This window comes from Corvus hawaiiensis, chromosome 5 (genome assembly GCF_020740725.1).
Source record: "Corvus hawaiiensis isolate bCorHaw1 chromosome 5, bCorHaw1.pri.cur, whole genome shotgun sequence".
In the NCBI taxonomy this organism is placed as follows: domain Eukaryota; kingdom Metazoa; phylum Chordata; class Aves; order Passeriformes; family Corvidae; genus Corvus; species Corvus hawaiiensis.
In genome coordinates this window covers 41,265,233-41,286,279 of record NC_063217.1, presented here as the reverse complement: position 1 = coordinate 41,286,279, position 21,047 = coordinate 41,265,233, and positions in this window count along the sequence as shown.

The window sequence follows — 21,047 nt, the reverse complement described above, 5'->3', positions numbered from 1 at the left end:
TTTTTGGGTTTGTTGGATTTTTTTATGTTGTTTTTTTTAAATTCTTCTCTGTAATCCAATTGTTATTTTAAAAAATGTACAAAATAACAATCCATTCCATTCAGGTTTAAATGGGCTAACCACTTAATTCATCTTACTATGATCATAAAACTTTGTTATGTTGCTTAAACTGCGTTGCAGAGCAGAAAATCTGCGTGTCTATAAAGATTTTGGCTAATTTACTACTCCAAGAAATACAGTAGGAAAAATATTTAGCATGCATGATGCACTTCAGATTCTTAGAGCTACTGAACTCTCTGAAATATCTGATTTATTCTCCAGGCTCTTGAAACATAGGTTATCTACACAATAACAAAACTGCTTCAAGGACTAATACACAATGCATGCCACCCCCGTGTGACAGAGCACTGGACAGGAGTAGTTGTCTCCTCTGTTAAATACATTCTCCAAAACTGAAATGCATATCCACAGTTGGCTGAAATGATAAAACACTCATTTCAGTCTTCATCCAAGACTCAAACAGACATTTATGGTACTGGAAATGTATAGTACATAGAGTCTCCCAAGACTTTCTATGAAGAAAATTCCAATAAAATAGGTCATGGAGCAGTTTAAAAGTAGAAGTGTTCAGTAGTAGAAGCTATCAGGTGTTGCCACTCTACATTATAGTTTTCCCACCCTGATATTTTAACAATAGCTTGAAAGGAAAAAAAATTACTAAGACGACAGCTCAATTGTGCAGCAAAACTAAGTCATATTGTATAAAGACATCCAATCCCTTTTTATCACTGAGTTTTTTCCCTTGTGATCTTAACATACGGCTTTCCTTGATGCCAAGAAACAATCCATAAAAAGAAGCCTTTATTCTTGAGCAGCACCTTTGTTCTTCCCAAGCCTTAGCAACTGTTCATGGATATAGTAAGGGCAGAATAAGAGGAAAGATTGAGGAAAGAATAAGGAGCGAGAGTTCATATGGATGAACTCTTTATTGCTTACCTGATTCCAGCTTTAGTCTCATATCTGACACTAACTCATAGTGCTAGAACTGTTAAATACTACCTCTAGTGACAAAACCTCTAATAGAAAAAAGCACCTTCCCTTTTTGCTCTTTATTTCAGACCACATCCCTTGACCTGAGCACTGCCTGATGCGATCACTTTCTGCAAGCGTGAAAGATGAAAATTTTTAAATGGATTTATTGTGGTGAGCAAGCCCTGTTAAGTAGCTAGATTAAATATAACTATGAAATTTCCTTGACAGATTTTACTGAGCAAGGAAAGAGTACAATTCCACTGAGGAAATGCAGAATCAGACCAAAACACTGTGCTGTAACAGCCTCAACTGAGGATGGCACCTGACGACATTTCTCAGCTCTCAGGTTCGGGGGTCATTATTGCCAGCTCTGAACAGTGTATAAGGACAACATATGGAATAACAAATTCTCCCACACACAATAGATTTCTCGTGTGGAAATCCTGAATTAGAAGTCATGGGATACTTCAGCAGGATCCCAGGGCAGGGCAATCAGAGGATGGAGAGAGTGGAGGCTCCAGCCAAGGGGAACATCTGCCACAGAGCTAATCTTTGTGCATCCGAGCATTTTACATTTTCCTCGCCATACTTTGGCATGAAAGCTTGGCTTTGGGTCTCACAGAAACCTATATTATTATTTTTACATCACTTTTTTTTTTAATACAAACCTACTTTTGGCAAAATGTGCTAACCAAAATATCCCACCAAAAATTACTTGGATTGCAGGGACAAAGCACATGTTAAAATTAAGGTAATTAGACACAAAAGCAAGTGTTGGGGTAGCTAATTCTTCGTTGCTTGAGAATTTTACATCAAAACTAGATATTATGGCTGTGTCAAAGCTTATAGGCATTGTAAGTCCACATGGAAATTCTTTGAAAAGTTATTCTGCTCTGTGCGATCCTATAAATCACAGCAGAATCTAAGAACAGGCGTTTCATGTTTCAAAGCACCTTGATTTAATTGTGCAACATGAAATCTTAACTAGCTGTTTTTTAAGACAGGTACTCAATGATTTGTATTATCTCTCACACAAAGAATACTGCTTTGCCACTCTAAATATCTTCCCTTTTTTCCTATATTAAGTGACAAAATCCCAAATTAAGTGACCTGTGGTCCCATGAAATTGCCTTGCTTATTTTCTATACATAAATTATTTCCATCTCTCTCACATTTAATGAGAGTATTATGATTTTCTTCTATTGGTACAATTCAAGCAATAATGGACTTGTTCTACTTAGGATGAACACAAATATTAAATTCAAGTTTATTGACAATACACTTAGCTTACTCTAATAAACTCTTTGATTACTAGAAATACTAGAAATACGAAGGTGTCTGTTATGTTTCAGTTCATTTAAACCAGCTAGCTTAGGATCTCAGATGTCATGTTGAAGACATACTAATGCTCTTCTACACATAACAGTAAAAATTGGTATTTAAAGCAGTGTTTCTTCACCTTATAATTTTTTTGTATGACCCCAGCTATGGGATAGTCACTGCCTGAAAGCTTCAGACTCAGTTTTGATATTTCCACCAGAAAGAGTTAGTTCAAATTACACCAAGGAGATTAAGAAGCCAATTCATAGCCTTCAAAGAGAAAAAGCTACTTACATTAATCTTAAACAGCTTTACATCAGACCCGTAATTTAGGTATGCGCTGAGGCTCCAAAGAGTGTGACATTTTTAAGAAGCTTCTCATTTTAGTTCCATAAGGACCACAGGAGTATAACATACACAACATTTTGAATCAATTCAGTTTCAGGCAATCTTTTTAAATAACTATGTTTTTTCTCTCATGAAGATACAGTTTAAAGATATGGTCGTGTCTACTGATGCCAACTGCAAACTCCAAACAAGCATTACAACAGAATCCTCAGTTGCTGAGTTTATTTCACTATGAATTTAGCTTTAGCAAATAATTCAATTTCTTTAATGTGAAGTTATGCTTCTTCCCGAAAGCACCTTATATTTTCAAGGGACAGATTTCTTTTCAGACTCTGCTTCAGAAAAGGCTTGTAAAGAACAGGGTGGTGTCAGCTGAGCACCATGCAGAGTCTTAAAGGGAGCAACAGGAAAGACAGCTCGGGATGGACACACTCTCTGCAACCCTTTATTTTACTACTAAAACATTTTTCACGCACAGAAACACACGATAATACTGCACTGTTCCTGGTTACACCGCCAGCGTAGGTGCTGATATGCACTGCAGAGGAGCTTGAAAACATGGATCATGACAGAAGGTACTGACCTCCCATGGCAAGCACCCAGTGTGTCTGCAATCCCATCACTTTGGTTTCAAGGCTCTGGACCAAAAAAGGTAAGAATTTGCCTGGACTGTTTCATAGCACCTTTAGCATGCATATAAGCAGGTCACCCACCCACACCATCACTAACCGCCAAGGCTGTACAGCCAAACTTCTCCCTAGCACCCAGTGTCACTCCCCCACCTCATCTGCCCAGCCTGCAGGCCTCCATCCCAGCACTCCATCATGGGATGCATTCCACCAAGTCTCATCAATGCTGTTGATGTCATAGTTCTGGGAACTGACCAAATGTTCCAGTTCATCCTGTTTCTCATGCTGTATGTGTTGGTGTATAAGCATTTCAGATATGCTCCTCAACCACTTGAGGGCATTCGGGTCTGCTCCTTAAAAAAAAAAAAGGAAAGACAAAAATGAGTTTTGGTAGCATTTAAGCCTCACAGTGATCATCTTCAGTCTTGCTGCTTGTTTGCAGTCACCTCAGAATACAAAATGGGTCCTTAGGAAATGCTGTGAAATCACCTACAAAAACAAAGCTTCCCACACCTTTCCTTATGAAAAAGAATTTTATTTTCTATATGATTTCTCTTTGATCTTAAATTAAAAGTGTTTTAAGTGCTAACTATTTTTTAATAGTGTTGAACTGCCCTCTGCAGCTGAATCAGAGGTAAAACGTGTAGGAAAAATTTTATCTCGTGATTCATGACCTGTGTCTAAGGGTTCATGACATCAGGCTCACTCTTTTTAGATCTCAAACTGTCTGAAATAAGCCAATGGGAACTTTACGAGCAAAAGTTTTAGAATACTGAAGGGATATTTATAGAAAGATTGAAGTATTTTTGAAAAACTTGCGACTACTTGGCTTCTCCTTTTCAGGAATAAAAGGGAAACTTTTTGTTAGGAGATCAAAAAAGGTTTGGGTTTCACTATTTACCTTTTGATCCTGTGAGATCACACAGTTAAGAAAACATTCAGAACAACTTACACAAACATGTTCATCTGCAAAAATAAGAACAACCTAGCTGGCAGCTTTCAAAACCAAATTCTTGTCCAAGAATCGAGTCACTTAACCTATTGGGGTTTGATTTATGCTGTAGATAAAAGGTCAAGTGTCTCAAACTGAAGCAGTTTTTTTTTTTTCTTCTGGCTCAACATAGATAGTATATTAGAATTATTAGAATTATTGTTCCTACTCACCTGGATTTAGTGCCACTCACACTATCATGTAAATTGTGATTCATTATTCTACATGCTGAATAAATACCAAATAAATGCCAGCTCCCGTGAAAAAGATGATAAAATTTACAAGACAAGTAGTAAAAGTTGTCACAGGATTGATGGGCAAAATGGTTTAGCTTTTCTCGGACACCTTGATCAGTACTAAGGACTAGTTAAGAAATCACACACATTCCTTCACGAAAAAAGAGCAAGGTTCAATAATATACATTTCAAACTAAACACTGCCTTATTTGCCAGACATTAATGAGAGGTAATGAACGATGCACCCACAAAGCCAGAAAATTCCATTTTCTGCCCCTGAAAAAGCGCTTGTAGAACCGTAAGTGAACTTAAAAAAAAAATCCAAATCATACCTTGACTTTAAGATATTGGGTTATATCTTTAAAACAATAATCTCTAACTGTGCTGAATCAGTCAGCACAGTGTAAAGGAGTCAGGTAGCTTGGTAACAGTGGTGAAAGTAATCTTTAAAATTTCATCCATTTAATTCCTTGGGGAGAGAACTCTTAGTGAGCTAAGGTTGCTGCTAAAAATGATAGCACAGCACCTACAGTCGTTGTTCAATATAAAAACGTAATAAAAAAACTTCAGAATGATTAAAAACCATATAGAACTTCTGAAAAAATGATTGCTTTTCAGTTGTTGTGATGATTAATTAGATTTGCAGGTTACCACTGAATGCCTGTTATTTAGAAGACCCCAGAAAAGATGATTCCTACAGCACTGTATTACTGAATTCTAGTCTTAGTTTAGGATAGGTTTCAATTCTTTTATCATTTCCTTGAAACACTGGCATTTCAGCAGAATGCTAAAAATAAAAACCCCAAACAAACAAAAATCACACAACAATTCTCAGAGACTCTTTGAGAAAAAAGCTTGGGTTTGATTTATGAAGTAAATTTCCAAATCCAATAACTTATACACTTAAAAATTTGATGAAATCTATAATTAAGGATGGCTTATAACATACTAGATACAAAGTAACATCATTTATAAACACAGTCAACTGTAACAACAGTTCTTGCCAGGTCTCACTGGACATCAGTGACAAGTGATGTCCCTCAGGGGTCCAAACTGGGACCAGTGCTATTTAATATCTTCATTAATGACATAGATGAAGGGATCAAATGCACTGTCAGAAAACCTGCAGATGACACCAAGCTCTGAGTGGTGCAGTTGACACACCTGAAGGATGGGACACCATTCAGAAGGACCTGAACAAGCTCGAGAATTGGGCCCATGGGAATCTCATGAGGTTTAACAAGACCATGTGCAAGGTGCTGCGCCTGGGTCAGGGCAATCCCCGCTACTAACACAGGCTGGGGATGCACAGATCAAGGACTTGGATGGTGTGGCTGGAGCACTTGCCATTGACGAGGCACAGAAGTCATTAATAACCTCAGCCTTTCTTTGTCCAGGTCTCCCATTTCCTTCTGGAGAGGAAAGAAATCATCCTTAGGACATTATCCCTTAGTCTTTCTTTTGTTTGCAATGTATCTACAGAAGCCCTTCCAGTTACCTCTAATATTCCCGGCCAGATTCAATTCTAACTGGGCCTTGGCTTCCCTAATCTTTTCACTAGCTTCCCATAAAATTTCCCTGTATTCCTCCTGGGCCACCTGTGCTTGTTTCCACTTCCTGAAAGCTTCCTCAAGCTGAGCAATATGCACTTGTAGCTCAGAAGGCCAATTGTGTCCTGGGCTGCATCCAAAGCAGTGTGGGCAGCAGGGTGTGGGAGGGGATTCTGCCCCTCTGCTCTGCTGAGACCCCACCTGCAGTTCTGCCTCCGGCTCTGGGGTCACCAGCACAGAAAGGACATGGACCTGTTGGAGCGCGTCCAGAGGAAGGCCCCAGGTTGACTCGAGGGATGGAACATGTCTCCTGCAAGGAAAGTCTGAGAGAATTTGGTTTGTTCAGCTTGGAAAAAAAAAGGCTTAAAGGTGACCTAATGGCAGCCTTCCAGTACCTGAAGGGAGACGACAAGAAAGATGGAGAGGGGCTTTCCACAAGGGCATGTAGTGACACGACAAGGTGGAGTGGTTTCAAATTGAAAGAGAGCAGGTTTAGATTAGATATTGGGAAGAAGTTATTTAGGTGGTGAGGCACTGGAACAGGTGGCCCAGAGAAATTATGGATGGCCCAAGCCCTGGAAGTGTTCAAGGCTAGGCTGGATGGAGCTCTGAGAAACCTGGTCTAGTGGAAGGTGTCCCTGCCCGTGGCAAAGGATTGGAAGTAGATGATCCTTAAGGCCCCTTTCAACCCAGGCATTCTATGATTCATGAGTTCTTGCCAGGGGTTGAGAAAGTGCAAATACTCTAGAGATCACACTTATTGGAAAAATGTTAAAAAATAAAATTGTGCAATGAATTTTATAGCTGAGTTTTGAATGGTGTTAATACTACACTGCAACATGCAATTACACTTACATGCGCACAGGTGATATGTTCAAATGTCCATAAATTTAACTTTAACCTTTTGCCCACCACTTGCACTTGCTTTCATTACATCTTTTAATAACATTTCATTTTAATAACAATATTTTTTCAGTCTACAGATCCCTAACAACACAAATTTGCCCATTTTTGCTGAGCTGAGAGTAAAAGTTGTCTGAAGAAACTTTTTTCTGTCCATCTACTTAAAAGACAGCCCCTTTTCAGACCTGGTATCCATCAGAAAGAATGGGAAGAGAGAAGAGAAAAAACTGAACTCTAAGGGTTAGAGGACAGAAAGAAACAATTCTGACCTTTCTCTGCACTCTTCTCCAAATTGCTTAAAACCTTCTCCAGTTTGTGAACAGAAACCTCTAGTTTTTCTCTGTGGTTGCTCTCTCAAGGACAAAGATGATGAAAGGCAGAGCTCTTTCTTGAAAAGGGCTGCTATTCATGACAGAACTAGAGATTCTGGTGCCGTGAGAAAGCTGCCAGCTCAAGCTGAAAGAATTCAACTCCCAGATGCTTTGAAAGCCAGGAACTGCAACTTGCTGGTAGCACTTAAGGAAAGCATCCTTTCAGAATTTAACACTTACGAACAAGCAGAGTATGAATAATGTCATTGCCACTCCTAACAGAGATCAAATCCCAGTGAATCAACTATGTAGGAACCAAACTATCACAGCGACAGGCACTTCAGAACTGTATCGTAAAGCCTCTTTTGTAAATGCGATGGGTTAAATCTTAGCCCTATTGAAATGAAAGCTCACCAAAAGTCAAAGAACAGAGCAGCATGGCTTGTAGGGAAGTAAATTGTTCAAAGGCTCATCTTCCCAGCAGTATCGGGCTGCTTCTCACACCCTCTGACCTGCTGAGCAACCCTGAATAATGCACTCACCTCTCAGCTCCATGCTGTGAACCCTCTCTCAGACTGAAGCTGTGCTCTAACAGGAGAATAGGTTGCTTCTTGTAACATAATGAAAGTCAGCAGCTGCTACAGACCTAAATGCTGCTGTTATATTACATCTAACTGCAACAGCAAGTGTACTGTATTCTGTCTTCAGAGAGATGGGACTTCCATTGCTGTAGTCCTTTAAACACCATCTTCATTTCACTTAGGAGTCTAAGAGATATAAACAAGAGATTGCCTAACAAAATAGAAAGCATGAAAGAACTCATAAACCTAACCACCAGGATGACAGCACATCCCAAAATGAGGCAATGCATTCTGAATTATAGAAGAAAAGCAGAAAACTGAAGAAAAAAATTCAATGAGGCTTGCCAATAAAAGCTTTTTGGAATCATCTCAGCCTCTAAACAGGTAATAAGTTAATTGCAATAATTATCAGGTCAAGATAATCCAAAATTGACAGTTTTAGCTTCCAGCACTGAACACAGAATCTAGATGCTCTTAGAACAATGCTAAATTCACACAAGCAGCCAAGCAATAACATCTTAACACATACACAGGCTACTGACCAAGCATGGAAGACGACTCAGAAGACAGGAAGGAGCCAATCTCCTTGCAGAGCTGCTACACCATAGGACTAGAAAAGCAGGCAGGAACTGATGCACAGGAAGTTGCAGCTGAACATGAGGAGGAACTTCATTACTATGCAAGTGACCACACATGGGAATAGATTGTCCCGAGAGGCTGTGGAGTCTCCCTCACCAGACATATTCCAGAACCATCTGGACGCAATCCTGTGCCATGTGCTCTGGGATGACCCTGCCTGAGCACCATAGTCGCTTCCAACCTTACCCATTCTGTGAAGACAATTTCAGGAATCCATGAGTGATGGCAATAATATCCCACGGCAGAGAGAAAACATATCTAAAAAGCATGTAGATGACTGACCCTCTGACACTACATCTACATCTTGAGGCCACGCAAGGCTGTGGAAGAATTCAGCTCAAAATATACAGGACAGAGTGATACTCCTGCATTTATCATACTTATGAAGTGAGCTCCTGAACAGAAATGACACACTATTATTCCACATATTTTTTGTGAGAAACCAATCTTGTAGATTAGTAATCTTGTAGAGGATCCTTTTTTTGCCAGATCTTCCTCATGATCTACACAGCAGTCATTATGGAATGTTTCTCATGCCTAAAACTGATGTCTTCTATATTGTAAACACACTCAAAAAGGAAAACTACATATTTTGCTACGTATTTTGGAAAACAAGCACAACTTACTACATGGTAGTTACGGTCCAAAGGAGCAGAAAAGCAGAAGTAAATTTGGACCAAATTAAGTGAATAGGGATTCTCTTGGCATGAACTATAAAGAGGGAGATTATTTCCAGCAACAGGGCATCAGTCTAATGACTGCTGTTTTTTTTACCAGAGTCCACCCAAACACGTGGCAATGACCAACTATTCAGGTCCTGAGAGGTAGGACAGTAAAGCACACATATACACAACATTTCAGTTCATAAACTTACAGATAAACTTGCACAGCAGGGTGTTATTGGCATTGCAAGCATGATTAAAAAAAAGAAGACGTAGAAATCACAGATTAAGAAGTTGAGAGAAGAAAAGCTCGTAACACCTAGGAAAGGGTGGGGCAGGAATTACCTCAGTAGGATTAAAAATTTATCTTGGAAAAATATGTCCATATTACTAACCTTTTTCAAGTCCTTTATGGCTCAAACTTCACATTAACATGAATTTGTTTTTTAAACCATCTCATAAGAAACCCACCTTGTTCTGGCGAAGTCCCAAGACTTGATCACTGTAATGAAAGCCATTTTACAGGTACAATATTTATGGTTAGTCCTTAAAATTATTTCTCTAACTTTTTAAGGTATCATTGTCTTCTAGAAAGTATCTGAGATTATTATGCACATGATTATGTTTAGTTTTTACATGTACAGCTTCATCAAATACTTACATGGCATGCAGCTCCTCTTCTGCAAACGCCCAGGAGCATCTTACTTAGTGTCAGCCAGTTAATCTTTTTGTTTTCCTAATTATTCTAACACCTCTTTGCACCTGTGCAAGGTAACATTATTTTTTCTTACCTTTTCATTTTTGTCTGTTTAACTACAGCACATTACAATGACTCTCTGCTTTTCAGATCCCTGTCTTCTCAGGTAAGGATTCTATTTTTTTTCCCCTTTAATAAGAGCTTTCTTCAGCCTTCTGCTCTGCTTCATCCCTTTGATCTTTTGTTTGTTTTACATCTACAGGTGTCTTTCAAGGGCAGGAGGGGTTTTTTTTGTGTGTGGAGGGTTTTTCCTCACCTCTGGTTTACCTTACAAAGATCTTATCTGAGATTACCAATCTAGGCATCTCACCACAGTAAATGACACCATTTCCAAACTGATTAAGAAAAAATATTATTCCTTTACTTTCACTTTGTCTACAGAGGTGAATAAACATTAAATATGTTCATTTTTCAAACAGATTTTACTTTGACTAAGAAAACTGACTTAACACTTTTCAAAACCATCAGAGCACTGACCATTCTCAACAAAACCCAAATTGATGTTTCTTGCATCATGCAGAGTTTTGATTGCACTTACAGCTAATGACCAGTGACTTCACCAAAGAGTAGCAATACTAGAGAAAATAAACCCACGGATTTTGAACAGATACTGACTCACAGTACATATTGCAACTACCTAGAGCATTATGATAAGATAATAAGGTAACAAGTCTTGAGTATTGCATGAAAACTCAAAAGGTATTTAAGAAAGCTGAAAATTGTAGTTTATTCTTTGTTTTTGTCAAACATCAGTATCTACCTCCCAGTCCTGTGATTGGATCTCCCTCATAGATATTTGCTTTTGGATATAATTACTGAATACAATAGGCACAATAGATTTCAACATATATTTTGGAAATTTTTTCTTTAATCCCATTTTTCTTCTCTTACTAACACCTGAAGCTCTGTTGTTCCCAAGTCTTTTCTGTATGAAGCAGTAGAGTTAACACTTCTTCTACTACACCTAGTAGATTTTCAGCTATATTACTCCCTATAGTTCAAACACAGAGCTAATATGCAAACCCAGGTCCTTTGCAGAAGAAAGCAAAATTACATGTTGAGTAAGACATATTACACAGTATAACTTTATTTCTAAGTAAGATAATAATAAAAATAAGATCATAATACTTCTTCTACCATGAGGAATAATAACAATAATAACAATGCATTCAATCTTATTTCCCAGCAGTCCATATCTACAATCAAAGATGCAGTTCTGTGTACAGAAATCCCCAAAGCCGCCACTCCAGAGAACCATATGTCAAGATAAAAAATTGGTCTGTTCTCATTACGTGTTACCTCCACTCCTGGTCCTCTGTGGTTTCTCTAGCTCTAACCCTACATGCATTAATGCTTTCCTGATTTACTCCTTGCTCTGTGATAGGCCAGCACAAGCATTGATACACTTACGCATGAGTTAGACTAGGGCACTAAGGAAGCCAAAAAAGACGTCTAGCAGCACAAAATAGCATGCAAGACTGTATTGGAATTGCCCCTGAAAAGCTATAGACCAAATTTCATCCTAGAATGCCCAAAGGGTTTCTTTTTGAGGTTTCTTTGGTAGTTTCTAGTAGGTTGGTTGGTTTGGTTTTTTGATAAGCAACACAGAAATCATAAAAACAAAATAAATAAAACAACCTTTTTTATTCATTTGTTATTTTAACTAAGTCTGTGCTTTTATTTAGACCAAAATCTTGCATATGGCATTTTCAAGCTTACCTATACTTACACAGTCTTCTTTTTTCAGTTGTTAGCACTTCAACCCTCCTTGCTTACCTATACTTACACAGTCTTCTTTTTTCAGTTGTTAGCACTTCAACCCTCCTTCTCTAGGTCACTTCGTTCAGCATCTTCTACCAGGTGCCAAGAGAATCCACAAATCAGGATATACAAAGTTCAGAAGAACACAGCAATTATTTACTTATGAATACACACAAGAGATGCCAAGGTGTAACCAGCAGTATCCAGAAGTTAATTTGCTCTCCCGTTCTCATAGCAGTCATCACTCAGTGGAAAACAACTGATCTCCTCAGAATGGGTAATCCTCAATCTTACCGAGTCATCAAGTTCTAATTCCCTGCTTTTTCTCTTAGTATTTAATAACTTTTCTAATCAGTGTTCTTCCTCTTTAATTCTTCCAGGATTAAAATAATTCACATTTTAATAATTTTCAGAATAGAACGACAAGAAGCTAAGACAACATCACATTGTTCTGCAGCACCAAACCGTTTCAACCACAAACTATCAGGGAGTTGGGGGTATCTGTTGTTTGGGTGGTCTCAAGCCCTTATAAAAATGCTTTGTCTGCCTAGGATGAAATGGGAATTTGTTATAAAGTTCACACAAGTAACGGTGATCCACTCCTGAACATCCAGCTGAATTTAACCACAGCACAAGCAGACAGTGCAGACCATCTCCAACTTAGTCTGGCCTCAGTGGTGCTGCTGCCTTTTACAGCGTAGAAGAACTCTTCCTTCCATGTAACTAAGTGCCAGCGCAGGCAAGAAAGAGGAGAGCAGTCTCACATAGAGGGAACCTCACACAAATCCAGCACATACAAAGGCTGCCAAACTAACAGGCAGAACATTGCAGCAGATTTTTAAAAATTCCCTAAACCACAATTTTCCAACTGTCAACACTGAAAATATCTGCATTCAGTTCCAGGAGGCCTCTGATGGAGCCAGGTAACTTTGCCACACAGCTGCCTTAGGGCCTGCCACCTCCTCTGCCCCAGCCTTGGCCACAAAATGAACTCTGAGCAGTAAACACAGTTTTCAGAGCTTCCAAGTATTCAGAATATTGTCCCAGGAATTTCTCCAAATGCTACTTTTTCAATAGATGCTTCCATTATGACAGATCAGTATTTTCAGATACACAACAGCAATCTCCACTTTTAAATATGCATTTTAAAAGGTTTTATACATTTTGTTAGATATATTCTATATAGAGATATATTATTATATTTAAATATTTATCACATATATCTCTAAAAAATATATCTAAGACATACATACATGTTTCCTCCATCTAGAAACAAATTTTGCCATCCTTGCAAATCAAAAATATGTTTGTGTGTGTATGCACGTATGTATGTGGATGTGACTAAGTGCTACCCAACATAAATCTAGTCAGAAGTCAGGCCTTTAAATATTCTTGAGGTTATCCTGCTCATCTCTCTGGTTCTGGCCTGTACTCTTGACTTCTTGTATCCACAGAAGTACTAAGTTATAAACTGGACTACTGAGCTCATCAGTCTAAAAACAAATACTTCCCTAGTGCAAACTTCTGTCTACTTACCGAAAACCCACCTTAGATATTATTAGTTCCTAGTTTTGTCATTACAGGAAAACAGTGGTTTGCACTGAGATACTACAATATTTAAAGTGGATTGCAGTATTTTTTCAGCATGTTGCATAACTCTGGTGAGACTAAGCAGGCTTTTCCCTGTCCAAAGAGTTATTTCTTCTGATTCTGAACCCCAAGGCATGAATAATTAGGATGACATTGCACTGAAATGCAAATAGCAGAGATGGGCAAACATAAATGAGAGCGTTTACTAGCAATACAAGCCCTGTAATAAATGAAAAATGGAAGAGCATTTTTTTATAATAGTAAACCATGTGACCAATTGTCTATGCATCATTTTTCAGCTCAAGTGTATTCTGAAGCATTTACTCATAATGCTCATATAATGATGATGCTTCCAATTTTCACGCTTGAGAGATGAAGGTGATCTGTAGCCATTGTATTTAAAGGCTATCAAAGATTGTAGTCTGTCATTATGCTCTAATAAATCACATTGCTTTCTGTTTTAGCCACATCAAAACTGCTCAGTTTTAAAGCCTTAAAAGCGAGATCCTATTAGTACCGGGACAATTTGTGAGTGTAAACAGAAACTTTAATACCTCAGTGTTGGTTGATGGTTATTGTGCTTACAGCTGACTAACAAGCTCTTTAACATACTCCATTCCAAGTTCATTTCCACTTTCATGTCTCCTGCACAAGACATAAGACATTTGCATACAAAACATTTGTAGCGTAGCACTATTTATTAGCCTATACAAATAAAAATTCAAGAGGTACTAGCAAATAAATATTACTCACAGGTATGTGTTGTCAATTGCTTTTTACTTTATTCGAAGTAGTACAAGCATCTGATCTCTCAGTCATATTGAACTTCCTTAGGCCTTGTTCAGAAAATCTGTAGAGAAAATCTGTTGATTCTTTTGGACGGATGCAAGTAGAGACCCCTTTCTTTTGTGTTTTTATCTCATACACTATTGTTTCAGAAAATTATTTACATGCCAGAGGAATAAGGAAGGACTTCTTTAAAGAAAAAAACACTGATAGTTGATTCTGATTCAATTGCATACAAAGAAAACTCTAATAAACATTAAGGGATCCAAAATTTCACACTAAGTAATGAGCAACATCAAGAACAGATTTTTTTAGCTCTCTTTCCTTACTGAAATTTTGAAGTGTATTACTTACATGTCAAAGTATCTGTTTTACTGTCTTTGGCTTCTGTATGATGTTGTAAGTGAAGGCAAGAAAATACTTGACAACAGGTGTTTTTAAAAATTAAATTACTTGATCGTCAAGAGATACTGTAATTACACCTGGAAGTTATTAAATTGCTTCTTGAGTTTAAAAAAACCCACTCTTTTATAATCACAACTTTAATGGAATTTGAAATGCACTAATACACGACAAAAGAATTGAATATAGAAAACAGGGTATGATAGAGAAATTAAACTAATCACTTTGGAGATATAAGCAGTAAGGTTAAAGCTCCAGATTATTATTTTTTTAATCACTGACATTTGACAGTGCTAACAATCTGAAAAAAAATATTCTAGTACAATGAAATTGTAGTTTTATCATAAAGATGTGTGGATGTTGAAAACTTCCAAAACAATAACACCATCCACTTTAACAGAATCACAAAATGGTTTGGGTTGGAAGGGACCTTTAAAGGTCACCTGGCCCAACTCCCCTGCCATGGGCAGGGACATCTTCAATGAGGTCAGGTTTCTCACAGCCCCATCCAACCTCGCCTTGAACGTTTCCAAGCACAGGGAATCCACAGCTCGTCTGGGCAAGCCAATCCAGTGTTTCACCACCCTCACCATAAAACACTCCATCTTTACATTTAGTCTGAATCTACCCTCTTGTAGTTTAAAACCCTTAACCCTTGTCCTATTGCTACAGGCCCTACTAAATAGTCTCTTTTTGTCTTTCTTTTAAGACCCTTTTAGGTGCTGAAAGGCTGCAATAAGGTCTCCCTGGAGCCTTTTCTTCTCCAGGTCGAACCACTCAAAGTGTCTCACTCTGTCTTCACAGGAGAGGTGCTGCAGCCCTCTAAACATCTTTACATCTCTCCTCTGGACCCACTCCAACAGGTCCTTGCCTTTCAAGATGGTATGGGAAGCTACATTATCATTCAGATCCCTTCAAGACCTTTTGTCTTACTACTAGGTTTGCTTTTCAGCTAACTCAGAAAACTGATCCCATTGAAACATGACCACTTATTTTTAGAAGACACACAGTAACATAGTGCAGAGGTGCCAACCACCTTTTCAGTGCCTTTCTACATCCACTTAACCACTCACTAAACATGCACTGAAAACTTTTAACTTTATAAACTTTTGTTTAAAAACTTTAAACAAAAAAATAAAATGCAGCCAGGCAGAGCTCCTGTATGACAGTAAATCCCTTACGTGACAACACATCACATGAAGCAGAACAATGAACTACCTCAGAAAGTGACTTGAGTGTGGATCCCTCCATCTGTCATTTGCACAGGGAAAACACAGGGCACAGCCATCCTAGCATCACAGGTAAAGTGAAGAAAAGAACAGATTCTCCCAAAAAATTAAGTGTTTTCTCCGTTTCAAGAGATAATTTAAATTAATGTTTTACTTAACACAGTGCAATGGAATAAGAGCATTAACATGCTCAATTGCTTTGATTCGGCAGCCTTGCAGTAACTGCCTAGGCAGCGCCAACTCAACAATTGTCTGTCTGCTGCAAAGTTAGCACGAAGCAGGTAAAATTATCGTAGTTCAGAATAACTAATACTTGCTTATATGTATATACTCACATATATAATAATTAATGATAATGTAATATTTATAAAGGACATGTATTATTACATTATTTATTATATTACATATACATGCATGCTTTCTTTATATTGATACTACAACTGTTGCCTGGAAATAAAACATCAGATGATAATTAAGACACTATAAAAAAATTCTTCCTTGATTAAAAGATTTGCTTCCCAAGATTACTTTTTAAAATTAGAATGTAGCAAGACATAAAACATAGCTTTAAAGATTTTCTATGTCTCCTCTTATATTACATTATAAGCTCGCTCAGAGTCAGTCATGATTACTGTTCACTCTTGTCCTCTCTTCTGAGACTAAAGAACAGCACAACCTAACTGGATTAGCTACTGACCACCTGTAAGAAGGCAGCCACTTGTGTAGGTTTTTGGGTCTAAAGTAAAAAAGCTCAAGATTAAAAATAAAATCAAAAGAAAAAAAATCACTAAGTAAAAGCACTTTACACTCATTTCTATGATATCCTTGCACCACACAGAAAGGTAAAAACGGGACTTGAAAAGATTTTAAACTGGTTTAGACTCATGAGCCTGGGATAAGAGAAGCCTAGTGTCTGACCCCACATTCTCTCTGAAATGCAAGCTGAATTCCTCTTACGATCCAAAGTTTAATGTTTTCCAGACATCCACACTAGATGGATTGATTCTGCCCCAAATTCCTTTTTTAAACAAAATCTCCAAACCAGTTACAGAGCACAGGAGACACTGACCTAACTTGTGCCTAACTAGAATTGTCTGTTCTCTAAAAGGACAGTCCCTCTAGGTTCATTATAATAAAACCATCTCCAGTGTGCTACATATTCCACCAAAATGAGTTTGAACTTAATAGGAAATATTTTGCTGAGAAATTCGTATCTTTATAAATGCTATGCCTTTTTTGGTGGTTTTCCCCTGCTGCTTCTCCAATACAAGAAATGGCTGATTTTCTTGAGATTCATGGTGGCAATTAGATGATCTGAATGTTCTACACTGTCACACCCAGACACAATTTTGGAGGCTACGATAACCCTCTTTCTGCTAAGGTCAATAAGCCTTTCTTCTTTCACTACATTGGAACTGCGAAATGAAACAGCAAACAGGATTCTCTGCTCACAGACAAAGGAGCATCATGACCTACATAACTTACCCAAGACTGTTTTTTTCTCTAGGGTGCAGTTATTGTTTCCATCTCAAACTCTAGTATCATCACTTCATCATCTTATGCTGGAGGGATGGAAATTGTTAATGTCCAAGTAATTTCAGAGTCAGAATTGTACTGAGAGCAGAAATGAGGTATACCATAAAGAGAGCATACTGTGTATATATGGGGTACATTGCAAGGGGAAAACCAAACGCTAGTCACCAAGAGCAGAATATCAATGCATGTGGTACTGTACCTCTTTTGGATATAATGGTGGCAGAGATGAGTGTTGCAGTGTCAAGAAGTAGGAAAAAGTGTAATGTACCCCTGTGTTCTCCACACTGCAGAAAGCATTAACCAAGACCAATGATCAAGTGCATCAATATGTGGCAAAGCCAAGCTGTGGAGACTGAGGATTGCAGGGTAGCATAAATAATGTAAAATTATGAATTAAACACATCACAGTGAAGAGTGTAACCAAGAAACTAAATGCCGACCATGATTTCTGCAAAAAGTGCTCACAAAAATGCCATTTAATAAAGGTTTGCTTGTACATAAAGGTGCATACTATTACACAGGACAGCCCAGGAAAGGTGGAATCAAGACTGAAGATCCAGTAGGCAGGTTTAACAAGCCTTTATAGTCTAGGTATAATTTTCAGTTGCAAACTGAATACTGTAGAAAGTCTATGTGAGGTCAAACATTCACATAAAGGAATCAACTGAAATCTCACAAAATATACTCCCTTTTCTTGAGTCTATGTTGAAGAAAAAAAAATTTTTTTACAGGTCTCGCATGCAATTCTCACAAAACAGATCTGAGACCACCTAATGTACATATTAAAAACTGAGCTAATAGTATCAAATGGATATAGGTAATATTTTTCTTCTCTTTAAAGAAAATATCAGCTGTACCACTTCTTCCAAAAGACAGACCTTCACAACAACTAATTCTGGCATCAAGCAGCAGTTCATTCTTGACAATTAAGAAGTTCCTAGATTTTTATCTCCTACTTCCCACAGTAGGAAACTCACTGAGTGAAATCTTCCTGTTTAGAATGCAAACAATAGTCTTTGGGACTTAATATAAGCAAACTTAAGACACTTCATAACTGTAATTGCTCCCATAGTAGTTTCAGCATTTTGTGGAGCAAGTTATTTTCTACCCAAGAACTCACAGCTACTCAGGTGGGCACAGAAGAGTCAGAGAAGATTCTGTGTCCAAGTTCAAAGCTGGAGTATGTGACAGTTGCTCACTCCTGTTCCTGCGTGTAACTGGCTGGCTTTCTGCTAATAAACAGCAAGCATTATGCACTAAGCAAGGCCAGACTGGATGGGGCTCTGAGCAACCTGGTCTATTGGAAGGTGTCCCTGCCCATTGCAGAAGGGTTGGACCCAGATGATCTTTACCAATCCAAACAACTCTGTGATTCATAATTTCCATTGATTTCAAACCTCAGCAGCCAAACAGCAAATTCTAATAAAGCATTTTCGCAAAACATTGCCTAAAAAATGCAGAGCATCAGATTCACAGGAAAATCAACAATATTATTCTTCCATAGTTACAACAGATTTCATTTACAGCAAGTGAAGGCTACCCCACATACAATAATTCTGACTAAGCCTTACAGTGATTAAGAAAGATCATTATTCATGCTTTCCAGAATTATGTATTTGCCCTGACAGGTAAACTGTTCTGTTAAAGTCTTGTCATCATTGGCAGTGTTTTCCATTTTTTCCACCTGTCACTATAACAAATTTATTACCAACTGTTCAGTGCAGATTCATCAATCCTTTAAATCAGATTATGTGCATCACTAAATTCACTAGACAAGAATAACTGACTATACCTTTGAGTTGCAAAGAAATAGAAAATGGAACCTGGAAACATCTAAATACAACCTACAAAAAACCCTGCTTATTTCTTGTTTTCATCTGCATGTCACTAATATGCATCCTGGCATGAGTGTCTTGCATTATTAAAAAGGTCTCCTCTAAGGCAAAAACCCCTACTTTAGAGAACATTATAATGTATGTTAAAAATAGCTCTCAGGGGTTTTTTTGTTCTTGTATTTTATTAAAAAAAAGTTGGATAGTTATTCCTTGATAACATTCTCAAAATAAGTTGTACAGTACAGAATGCTTTATCCCTTAAGGGAAAATGACAGCAACTAAGACTCTCATTAGCATTAGTTTCCAAACAACTAATAAAGAAACCATTCTTCAATTCATCTTACATCCACTGAAATGGAAGCAGTCATTATCTTCTGCAGCAAGTCCAACTTTTAGTACAGCATGGATATTTTATTTATAAAAATCTGAGGTATAATGAAGGATTACAATAGCATAAATAAAAAGCTAGGCTTCCCAAAAAACAGTAATTCAGGCTAGGCTATTCATGCCTCTCAGCATCTAGAAACAAAAAAAATCTCTGGTGAGAAGACAGAACTCCAGAAGAATGACAGTAATGAATAGTTTGGGCTTGGATGGATTTCACACATCACCTGGTCCACCTCTCCACTAAAAGAAAGACTAACTTGGACATTACATCCCACAGACCCTTGTCCAAAGTCAAATTCTGAATCCCTCCAAGACTGTAGATTCCATCATCTCTCCAAGCAAGCTATGGCAGCACGGGCTGCCCTGCTTCCCACACCACTTGTGAGAACTTTCCTTTCAGAAGCCTGTTTGTCCTTTTCCTGTTCACCTCCAAGACAAGTTCATCCCCTTCCTGACTTGTCTAAATTAAAGGCCAGTGAAAGTACCACCCTTGTTTAAAATTTAAGAGGAATGTTGTCAAATGTGCGATTACAGTTTTTCATTTCCCACGTTATCATAGTCACAATAATTTATACACTCCAACAGCTTACAAATAGAAGTATGTGTGCAGTTAAGTCTCAGCCTTTTGAAAAATCATAGCAAATCTTTCCCACAGCCTCTTTTCCTTGAGTCTCTCCCCTCCATCCCATGCCTTAAGCTTTCTCTGGAAAGCAGTCCATGAAAAAATGTCCCAAAAAAAGGGGAATAACTAAAAATGTTACAGAAGTGACAGAGCTCTATTGCAGCCAAATGTGGAAACAGACAACAGGAGTCAGAAATGGAGAAATACTCAACTACTAGAAAATACCCTTATTTTCTCTACTTTCTCTACTAGAAAATACTTGCAACATTTGACCCATCACAGCCCAGAGCCTACCAATCTCTGCTACTTTTTGGCAAGATGCTGGGTGTCACTGCTGAAAATTGTCTTGAACTCAAAGACTTTTCTGATGTCGAAATTGCTTTGCGCATCTTTCAGAGAAACTAATAAAACCAAAAATTGCAATATATTTCTGCAATATATTGCATACATTTTTGTTACATGCAAAAATACTATTATGGGAAAGGAGAACACAGTTTAAGAGAAATCTTAACAGCTTAATCAAAGAATTATTAGTCCAGATCCAATTACTGCAGAAAAAAGCGAACATTACTATACATAAAAAACCACCAGTTGCAATAGTAGTAATAATTAAGACTGTTGTACCTGCACTTTCTAGTACCTCACTCCTTTTCTTGACGTTGGAAGTTAACTCTTCAATCGCCCCTTCGGATCTCGACGCTGACGATGTCTGTGCCCAGGACAAACAGCAAGCCACTGGCATCCCAAGTGCAAGTGTGATGTTGACAGTTTCTTCCTCCTTACTGTATAATTGACTTGGAAACACTTTCACATTTGGTAATCCACTTGTAATATCCCTATCACTGTTAACATCCCCTGTCACTGGGAATGGTAATATCTGGGTTACAGCTTAATAGTTAGAAATTCAGCCCCTTCTCCTTTCCCCTGAAACAAACATTTA